Consider the following 11,487-nt stretch of genomic DNA (forward strand, 5'->3'; position numbering starts at 1 on the left):
TGGACCAGTGGAATAGACTATGTGCAATAGCAGGAAATGATTATAGTAATCTGCTCTTTGATAAACCCAAAGAGTCCAGCTATTGGGATATATTTTTATCTTCAATAACAACTGTTGGGAAAATTAGTATGGCAGAAACTTGGATTAGACCAGCACCTCACACCCTATACCAAGATAAGATCAAAATGGATACAGGATTTAGACATAAAAAGCAATATTATAAGCAAACTAGAAGATCAAAGAATAGTTTACCTGTCATATCTATGGAAAGGGAAGCAGTTTATGACCAGGAAGTGATGGACAACATCATTAAAAATAAACTAGATAATTCCAATTACATTAAATTAAATTAAAAAGCTTTTGCTGTAACCAAGATCAAGAGAAATGTAGTAAATTGGGAAACAATTTTTACAACTAGTATTTCTGACAAAGAACTCATTTGTAAAATATACAGAAAACTGAGTCAAATTTTTAAAAAACAAGCAATTGGCAAAGGCTCAAATGATATGCAACAGCAATTTATAGATGAGGAGATCAAAAAGATACATAGTCACATGAAAAATTGCTGCAAATCACTATTTATTAGAGAAATGCAAATTGAAACACCTCTGAGGTACCACCTTGTGCCTCTCAGACTGATCAATATGACCAGAAAGGACAATGATCAATGTTGGAAAGGATGTGGGAAATCTGGGACTTTAATACATTGTGGTGGTGCTGTGAACTCATCCTAACTTTCTGGAGAACAATTTGGAATTACGCCCAAAGGGCAACAAAAATGTGCATACCCTTTGCTCCAGCAATACAACTACTGGGTCTATACCCTGAAGAGATGATGAAAAAAGGGAAAAACATCACTTGTACAAAATTATTCATAGCAGCCCTGTTTGTAGTGGCAAAGAATTAGAAATTAAGTAAATGTTCATCAATTAGGGAATGGTTTAATAAACTGTGGTATATGTATGTGATGGAACACTATTTCTATTAAATACCAGGAGGAGGGGCAGCTAGGTAGCATAGTGGATGGAGCACTGGCCCTGGAGTCAGGAGTGTCTGGGTTCGGGTCTGGTCTCCGACACTTAATAATTGCCTAGCTGTGTGGCCTTGGGCAAGCCACTTAACCCCGTTTGCCTTGCAAAAAAAAAAAAAACCTAAAAAAAAAAAACCAGGAGGGTGGGAATTCAGGGAAGTCTGGAAGGATTTGCATGAACTGATGCTAAGCAAGATGAGTAGAACCAGAAAAATACTGTACACTGTAACAGCAACATGGGGGCAAAGATTAATCTTGATGGACTTGCTTATTCCATCAGTGCAACAATCAGACACAATTTTGGGATATCTGTGATGGAGAATACATCTGTATCCAGAGAAAGAATTGTGGAGTTTGAACAAAGACTATTACCTTTCATTTAAAAAAAATTATCTTATGTAATTTTGCTATCTCTTATACTTTATTTTTCTTCCTTAAGGATATGATTTCTCTCTCATCACATTCAACTTAGATCAATGCATACCATGGAAACAATGTAAGGACTAACAGACTCCTTCTGAAGAGGGTGGAGGGGAGGAAAGCGAGATTAGGGGGGAAATGTAAAATTATAAATAATAAATAAATAAATAAATGAGCAAACGAATGAATGAATGAATGAATGAATGAATGAATAAATAAAAAGAAAAAAGAAGATGCACTTGACTGGGAAGATCAAGGAGGGTACTCCCCCAGGAGTTTTGTAGTCTTCTCACTTTTTCCCTCTTAAATCTTCACAGGGTTTTATCTTTAGGTGGCCAAGTGGAAAAGTGAATAGAGAGCACAGAGCCTGGATTCAGGAAGACCTAAGTTCAAATCTGATCTCAGATGCATACTAACTGTGACCCTAGGCAAGTCATTTCATCTCTGTTTGCCTCAGTGTTCTCATCTGTGAAACAGGGATAATAATGGCATCTACCTCCCAAGGTTATTGAAAAGATAAAATGAGATAATATATATCAAAGGTTTTGCAAACCCTAAAGATCTTTGTAATCCCTCACTTTTATTAATATTTTCTCCTTCCACACTCAGTTCAAATAATGTTTCCACTCCTTTTCCAGCAATACTTTAGATCTTGTTTTTAACAAGGCAAAATCACATCCTAGATTTTCTTTCCTTCTCCTAATGTAACTTAACTGAAACTTTTCATACTTGCAGACTACCTGACCATTTTTACTCACATACTTGTTTCAGGTCTGTGACTCTTGCCCTATATTTTCTTTTCTCTCTTCATATGTATATCTTGCCTACCCAACCAGCTTGTAAACTTCTTAAGAGATGGGACCATGATCTAATTCTTCTCTCACAACAAATTCAATTTCTATCTATGCATATCATGACGCAAATGTAAAATCTACATCAGATTGCCTTTTGGGGGGGGAGGGGGGAAGAAGGGAGGGAAGAGAAAAACTGTAAAATTCAAAGCCTCAAAAAAAAGATTGGTAGAAACTACCATTATATGTAATTGAAAAAACAAATAAAATTGAAAAACAAATAAAATATTTATATAATAAAAAATAAATGAAGGAGGGGAAGGAAGATGGGACCATGGGGCAGCTGGGTGTTGCAGTGAATAGAATCCTGGAATCAGGAAGACCTAAATTCAAATCCAGATTCAGATACTTACTAGCTGTGTGAACCTGTGCAAGTCATTTGACTCCCAATTTCCTCTAAGAGAGAGAGAGAGAGAGACAGAGACAGGGAGACAGAGAGACAGAGAGAGACAGAGACAGAGAGAGAAACAGAGACAGAGACAGAGACAGAGAGAGACAGAGAGAGAGAGAGAGAGAGAGAGAGAGAGAGAGAGAGAGAGAGGATTTTCTGTTGTAAAGAGGATAATACTGGCCCAAGAAATTAACCAGAGTTGAAAAATTCAAATATCTTTGGAAGTTGTGTTCAGGAATTATTAAATACCAGAAGGCTGGTGTGTGTGTGTGTGTGTGTGTGTGTGTGTGTGTGTGTGTGTGTGTGTGCGCGTTAGAATGAGAGAAAGAGAGAGAGAGAGAGAGAGAGAGAGAGAGAGAGAGAGAGAGAGAGAGAGAGAGAGAGGACATTTCTTGGTATTACACAAGGATAGCAATAAGACACAACACTCATCTAAGTATTCTTGCAAAATGTTAAAGAAGTCCTGAAATGTTGAAATTCATGCATTAGCTAAATTTTTAACCAAATTTTCAGTTTCCTGGAATTTCCCATTTAGTGCTAAAATGAAAATGAAATTAAAAAGTTAAACTGTTATTCAGGAAGTAATCAGAGGACATAGCTTTCTGTAAATATAATCCCTTTGCTAAATAGAAAGAATTTTAGTTCAGATTATCTAATTCACTTGAATCTTTCCTGTTTTGATTCAGCTGGTCTACCAAACCAAGATGACAGTCACTTACTTGGCCCACTCAGAGACTTTGACTAGATAGAACCATAGGCCAAAAAGTCTCACCATACATGATTTGGACAAACTAATAATAGACCCTAGAGGATAAGGGTCCAATCAACTGTTAGCTATGGATGGCAAATTTATGCCACTTGTTCTGACTCCCAGTGATTCAGAATCCAAATATTTCTTGCAAATGCCCCTTTGACCAGTGACCTCTACAGATTCTCTAGTTGCCATCCAACTCAATTCAACTACAACCTACTCCACCCTTTCCATTGTACCCTATGGGACCATTTATACCCAGTCCTTTATTTTTACATTCTTACCTTCTTGAAATCATGGGAATCTGACTGTCTGGAAGATACTGCATCACTGGCCAACTTCTCCAGCAGGTTGTTCTTACTCTCAAATCCCTTGATACTCTATGTGGACCAAAGAAGTTAGCATATTTCTTGATCCCTGCTACTGCTTTTAGAGCTTGTAGCTGACACCATCACTCAGCAATCTCTCCTCTATCAGGGGTCATCCCATCCAAATCTAACCCTGAGAGGTACTAGCAGCATGGTCTAATTTGTCTATGTAGTAATTAGAAGCAGGGTATGGTGATACCACTCAAGCGCTTACCTCACCTCTCATGATACACCACCCAAAATCAGCTCAACAATTTGAGCCATTCTTAGACACTCCAAGAACTAGCTGCCACTGATCCCTTGATGCCTTCCATTTGCACAAGGTACCACTTTTCTCTCATTTGTCTAGAAATTGGTGTCTTATCCAATCATATCTTCCTCAGTCTGTATCCATCCTCTTTCCCTTCTTTATATCTCCATTATACTCAAGATTATTTACAAAGGCATAGTTTTATATGGTTCTTTAATCATACAATGAGCAATGATTAGAAATTAATAAATAAAAGCTGGTAATAATGTACTCAGTGTATGTTTCTCAATCCATTTAATTCTATCAAATCCCATAACAGCCTCCAACATCAAGCAAAGCAAAACCCTGGAAGTTCAATTCCTTCCAGCTGCTTCCAGCTGGATATATGGATATATGCCCAAAGACTTTACCCTTAAGACAAAGCCTCTAAGGCAGATCATTTTTCAAACCACTGGCTACTAGACTTTCTATCAATACAATAAAGGAAAGGAAAGAGGCCAAGGACTCTATCTTGCCCACACAAGATGGTAGCCAATACTTGGCACAGGTTTCCAAAGTTCTTGCTCTGCATTAGTCTTTTTCCTTATATCTTTGTTTCCCTAGTACAAATTATTTGTATTTCCCCATGTTACCAGCTATCAGAGCACCTTCCAAAGCACATAACATGAGGGGTTTGTGAGGCAAAGAGGTAGCAAAATTTTATTAACATTTTTATCTTTCTTTGTTTTTAAAAGTGATTATTCCCTTCTGATTCTGACATCCCCGCCCTCCATCTGCCATCCCTTCGTCAAATATACTGAATCTCAGAATGTAGAATAAGCTAATGAAGTGATGTCAGAGTATTAGTGCACTAGCAGGAATCTAAATGCCGCCTCTTAAGCATACCTACTTAGTATTCTCCACTACTAGCCTGAAGATTGCTCTCCATTCTTTTGTAAGAAGTTCAATACTTGTCTCATAGACTCTCTGCAACTCAGTCCTGCCATTATGATCATGGAATTCAGATTACAAACTGATGGTCCTCAAATATTCTGACGTCCCAGTTAATCAGCCTCTTCAATTTTCAAGATGTACAGGTCCACTCAGACACACACTGAAATGCTCTTACCATCTCCCTTTGAAAGTACCCCTGATATTGTTTGTTTTCTCTGAGTTACCTTACCAGGCTGCTATCCAGGATACAAAGGAAACCTGTTTGCTGAAAGGAGTCAATCAGGAACCTCCAGGGAGTCAAAACCTTGCTCACTCCCAGATAACTTTGCTGGTGTTTGCTGGATGACCTTGCCAAGCTGTGCCATCCCTCCCAACTGGCCCAGAGCAGCCTTATGGTCAGCTGTAACTGCTTGGTATCCTGCTTCTATGTTCACCTGTTTTTGAGAAGGGTTGTCCATTCAACCCTGAATCTCCTCTTTGTAGTTTTCAAGCATAAATCTTTACTGGAATGTGGACTGCTTTGTACCTTGTATAGAGAGTCTCAGCACTTATATTTGATTTTCCTCCTTATAAAACTTTTCTGCTTTCTACCCAGCTTGGACTCCTTTCTATTTTGAGGGGGTGGGCTTCACCTGTTAATAATCTACAAGTATGCCCCTCTCTGATCACAATTTCCTGTCCAATTTTCTCTTCTGCCTTAATCTTCACCTCCATCACTACCTCCTGCCCCTTTTTTGGTCTCCTAATCACCCTTTTCAGAGTCTGACTTTGCTCTCATAAATCTTGACTCTAGTTGACCAGTTCAATCACAAACTATCTTCTACTCTTGATTCCTTTGCTAATATCATTCACACAATGACAATCCATGACAATATGCAAAAATGAAAATAGTACACTTTGAACTACATTCAGATTACATAGTTCTTTCTCTGAATGTGGGTGGCATTTTTCATCATAGGTCTTGTATTACTGCGAAGAGCAAAGTCTATCATAGATGATCATTACACGATGTTGTTGTTGCTTGTACAATGTTCTCCTAGTTCTGCTCATTTCACTCAGTATCAGTTCATTTCATTCTTCCAGGTTTTTCTGAAATCTCCCTATTCATCATTTCTTATACTCACATACCACATCTTGTTCAGTCATTCCCCTTTGCCACCACAAAAAGAGCTGCTATGAATATTCTTGTATATATGGGTCTTTTCCCCTTTTTGGTTATCTCTTTGGGATACAGACCTAGTAGAGGTATCACAGGATCAAATTATACAAATTTTACAAAATTTACAAATTTATCAAAATCAAAATTTTATTGCCCTTTGGGCATAATTCCAAATTGCTCTCCAGAATGGTTGGATCACTTCACCATTCTACCAACAATGCATTAAGTGTCCCAGGTTTCCCTCATCCCCTCCAATATTTATCATTTCTTTTTTCTGTCATATTAACCAATCTGATACGTGTGAGGTGATACCTCAAAATTGTTTTAATTTGCATTTCTTTAATTAATAGTGACAGAGAATTTTTTCATATTATTATAGATAGCTTTAATTTCTTCATCTGAAAACTGCCTTTGACTATTTATTTATTGGAGAATGACTTGTATTGTTTAAAAACTTTGACTCAGTTCTCTCCGTATTTGAGAAATGAGGACTTTATCAGAAACACTGGCTACAAAAATTGTTTCCAGTTTTCTATTTTCCTTCTAATCTTGGTTGTATTGGTTTTGTTTGTGCAAAATCTATTCAATTTAATGTAATTAGAAACCATCCACTTTGCTTTTCATAGTGTTCTCTATCTCTTCTTTGATTATAAATTCTTCTCTCCATAAATCTGAAATATAAATGATTTCTTGCTCCTCTAATTAGCCTATAGGGTCACCCTTTATGTCTAAATCATGTACCTACTTTGTATGCGGTGTGAGATGCTGTTCTATTCCTGGTTTCTGCCATTACTATTTTACAGTTTTTCCAACAGATTTTGTCAAAATAGTGAGTTCTTCGCACAGAAGCTGGCTTAACTCCTGACCATATCTGCCAAAAATAGGAAATGGCTAATGCAGTGATTTTTATATGTTTAGTCATACATGTTTGTAATGGGATATTAGTACTCTATCCCTCATCAATTTTCCTTGTGCTCTACTTACTTGTGCACATGTTTTATTTCCTCACCACCCCACCCCAACCCCGGGGCCACCCGAGGACATAAATTGCTTCAAGATAGGAACAGTTTTAGGGGCAGCTAGGTGGCACAGTGGATAGAGCACCGGTGCTGGAATCAGGAGTACCTGGGTTCAAATCCCACCTCAGACACTTAATAATTACCAAGCTGTGTGGCCTTGGGCAAGCCACTTAACCCCATTTGCCTTGAAAAAAAATGAAAAAAAAAGATAGGGGCAGTTTTATTTTTGCCTGTTTTATGCTCAACCCTAAAAACCCATGCTTTGGCTCTTGAAATAGAAGTTAATAAATATTAAATTGACTTGAATTGTGTGCATCACAAATCGGGTTAATTGTTCTATATTTGTTCACTACAACCAACAGTCCATACACACTGCATCTTGGTGGAAAACTATTTTCATCTCTGTGCTGAGATTATTTCATAATTTCCTTTTTTTTATCTTAGGTGTGTTTTTTTTTTACATTAAGCTGTTTACTTTTTTTTTTTTAGGATTTTTCAAGGCAAATAGGGTTAAAGTGGCTTACCCAAGGCCACACAGCTAGGTAATTATTTAGTGTCTGAGGTTGGATTTGAACTCAGGTACTCCTGACTCCAGGGCCAGTGCTCTATTCACTGTGCTACCTAGCCACCCCGAGCTGTTTACTTTCAACGGTCAAGTACTATTCTTCCTATTACAATGGAAAGTGACCTCAACAGTGAAGATGAAAAGAAAAATTATAGGATAATATCCCAAAAAATAAAATTAAAAATATGAATCTCCCTATATTTTGAAAAGTACCTTTAAGGAATCAAGTTTTATGTCTTTACCTATCTTTTTATTTCAGCATTAGCCTCAATTATTTTCTTTACAGAAAATCTTATAACTGGATTTTCTTTAAAGAACTTCCTATATAAATGACTCTGGGCTAGGTATCAGCTATATTAAGACAAATAATCATCTCCCCATTTCATTATAGGAGGGAAAATAAGGGAGATGCCTAAAGAGCTATATTACATGTGAATATGCAATAGAAGTTCAAACAAAGAATGAAGTAAAGAATGAATCCTCATATCTGAGGAATTAGAACTACAAGGAATAGTCAGGTCACACCCAAGCTTGGCCTAAAAAGAAATTTTTGTCACTCCAGAGCTTTGTATACTGCTCTTTAAGCCTCTAGTACAATGTTAGCTATGTGGACATCCAAGAAATGTTCAATTCTACATTTCTATCGAAATGTCTCTGAAAGGGCACATCTGGTCAAATGACAGTAGGAACTGAGAGTTCTTAACCAAGAAATTATTTATTTCCTGTGATTTTTCTCTCAGGAAAAAAATTTACTTAGGTGAATTTAAAAAAATCATTCATTCCATTTAGACTAACTCAGGGTTCATTACAGAGAACATTTATAAAGTAAGTTTTTATTGATGTTTCCTCTTTCTTACATTATCATAGTTTTCCCAGATATTCCTTTTCTCCCTCTTCCCAGAGAGCCAACTCATATAACAAACAGTATTCTAGAAGGAAAAAAAAGTCACTGCAATTGATTAATACACTTAAGTCTCCATAAAGGGCTAGGTTGGGGGTATCCTCTCATATATGTTCACTCTAGTCCCATTTGATCTTTATAATTTTATTAAATTCACTTTTTATTTGTGTGTGTGGTTGTTCTTTCCATATACATTGTTGTAATCATTGTGTATAATCACTTTACTTGGCTACTACATCAATTCATATGAATCTTTCCCTGCTTGTCTTTATTCATCACACATTTCTTACAGCACAATAAATAATCTATTACATTCATGTACCAAAATCTGATCATTACCCAAATGATGTACATCTACTTTGCTTCCAATTCTTAGTTATCACAAAAAGTGCTGCTATAAATATCTTGGTGTATATTGAGACTTTCTTCTTATGGATGACTTCCAATAATGGAATCTCTGGTTCTAAGTTTATGGACATTTTAGTCCTTTTATTTGAACAATTTCAAATTGCTGTCCAAAACCGTTGTACCTTTTCACCACTCCACCAATGATACATCAGTGTACTGGTCCTTGACTGCTGCCATTCTGGGGGATGTTTAGATTTGTGTTTTCTATTATGAGTAATTTGTAGAATTTTTTCATGTGGTCATAAATACAGGCCTTGGCTATCTTTTCCCAATTGTGTTTTCTTCCCTGAACATAGATGATTAAACTCTGAGATGGACATTCTAGCCTTGATGACCCTCTTGTTAGTGCAATTGATTGGAATTTTCTGAACTCTAGAGCATTCAAGCGATCACTAGAGATCAGGCTTCTGTGACAGAGAGGATGACCACTGACAGGAAGACAATCACAAGTTCTCTCTTGGTTTACCAGAACACTGTAGACATGAGACAAAAGGCTAGAACCTAATGCTAAGAAAGTAGAGGAGAGAGTGGAGAGCCCTAATCACCCCATGCATAGACTCAGGAGTGATTTATGTCATTATACATGAAATTTCTATGGACATGAAAATGAGCAATATATGATCAATTATCAATTACAAACACAGCAATAATCTTCAAAATCTTGTGCCTACAAGGAGATCCATGAAGTAAACTTCTTCTGCTTTGAGTATTTTAGATATTAAGCCCTCTCTTTCTGTCTAAACAGCCTTATCCTGAAATTTTATAGACATTTCCATACCTAAGATTTGCATTCCACATTTATTTTATGCTAAACTACATCTGAGTGAGAATCCCAACTTCCCCCCCTCCTTATTACCTTCACCTGCATTTGTGAGCAGCTTTGCTATGGAAGTGATCTAAACCCACAAACATCCATACTTGGACTGGTTATGGTGCCAAAGATTTGGTTTACAAAGTTCAAGGCAATCTCTTTGAAGGACCATCACTAACTCCCTCTCCTTCTCAATGATGTGAAGAATGTCCCACCTGCAATTCTGGTGACTCCCTGGTTTTATTTATTGATTTTTAATTGATATTTTTGGTTTTTTACAGAAGGTGCTCCCACCCACTCTCCATGACCTGCCTCCAGTTGTTTCTCTTTAGGCCTTATAACTCCCATTATGTGAGTTTAAATATCTGAGACATGTGAGTTAAAACCTTAATAAAGATATTTTGTTTTATTCATGTTTGTTCTGTCTGCTTCTTTTATGAAACCTTCACTTTGTCCCATAAATGCTGTGATAGACTGGAACAAACAATGATGAATAGAGGTATTGACATAATGTATTTAGAAATCTGTATTTACAATCTTTCTGGCTAGGTGGGTCAATATACACTAAGTTGTCACAGCAGAATGAGCAGCATTAATTTGTAAACTATACCTTTGAATCTGATTTTGCCTTGGAATCATGCTGGCAACCTCCTGAAGGTCTGATTGAATATCTAGATCTGGCTTTCTTGATTTTGATATTGTTTGAAAACACTTTTTTCCTTGGACTTTTCCTTAGAGGGGCCAATATTAGTGAAGGTGACAGAAGAGAAGATTATTTCCTCCTGGGAAAATGATCTTCTGAATCAGAAGGAAAGATGCAGATCACTGCTCCTCCTTTATTGTCCTTATCCTAAGCAAACCCTCTGAGATTCAGTGTTTACTAGTTATTTACAACAGTTTCAAAAATACTTACCAACACCTTTTACCTCTGAATAATTGACTTCATGTAGGACTTTCCTGATTTAGGATATCAGTTCAAAGCACTATGATGACAAAGTTATTTGGGTGTATGTGCACAACATGTTTTGAACATGTGTTTCCAGAAAGAGAAAAATTAAAAAGAAAGTAACTACATTTGCTTGCTTTTAAGTGTGGTAATACAAAAATAATAATAATAATTAATAATAATTTTTTTTTAATTTTTTAAAACTTAAGAGAAAAGAATTGCACATCCTTCTGTGACTTCTCAGGGATGTCACAAAACAGTGAGTTCCCAGTCTAGACCCTGGGAAAAGTTCCTACTGCAGTGCACCATGGAGATGATTTATATCTACCATCCCATCAGGTTTCTGACCAACTACATTATCATACTAAGAAATAAATATTTGAAAAACATTTGGAAGAAACTGATACCAGTGAGAATCAATGCTAAATTTTCTGTGAGTATTTTCATCCTAAAAATTCACAAAGCTACAAATCAGGAGTGTATTTGTTTTACTGTTTGTCTAAGTACTAATATTACAGATTAAACTCAAAAGTGTATCCTGAGTACATTTTTCAGAGAGCTAGTTGATAAACACTTTCCAGATATCCCTGGACCTATAAAATATTAGGATTGGAAGAGATTTTAGAGACCATAATCTGACACCTCACCTTAAGAATAAGTAAACCAAAAATTGGGGGTAAATGG

Source organism: Macrotis lagotis, chromosome 6 (genome assembly GCF_037893015.1).
Source record: "Macrotis lagotis isolate mMagLag1 chromosome 6, bilby.v1.9.chrom.fasta, whole genome shotgun sequence".
NCBI classification, from domain to species: Eukaryota; Metazoa; Chordata; class Mammalia; order Peramelemorphia; family Peramelidae; genus Macrotis; species Macrotis lagotis.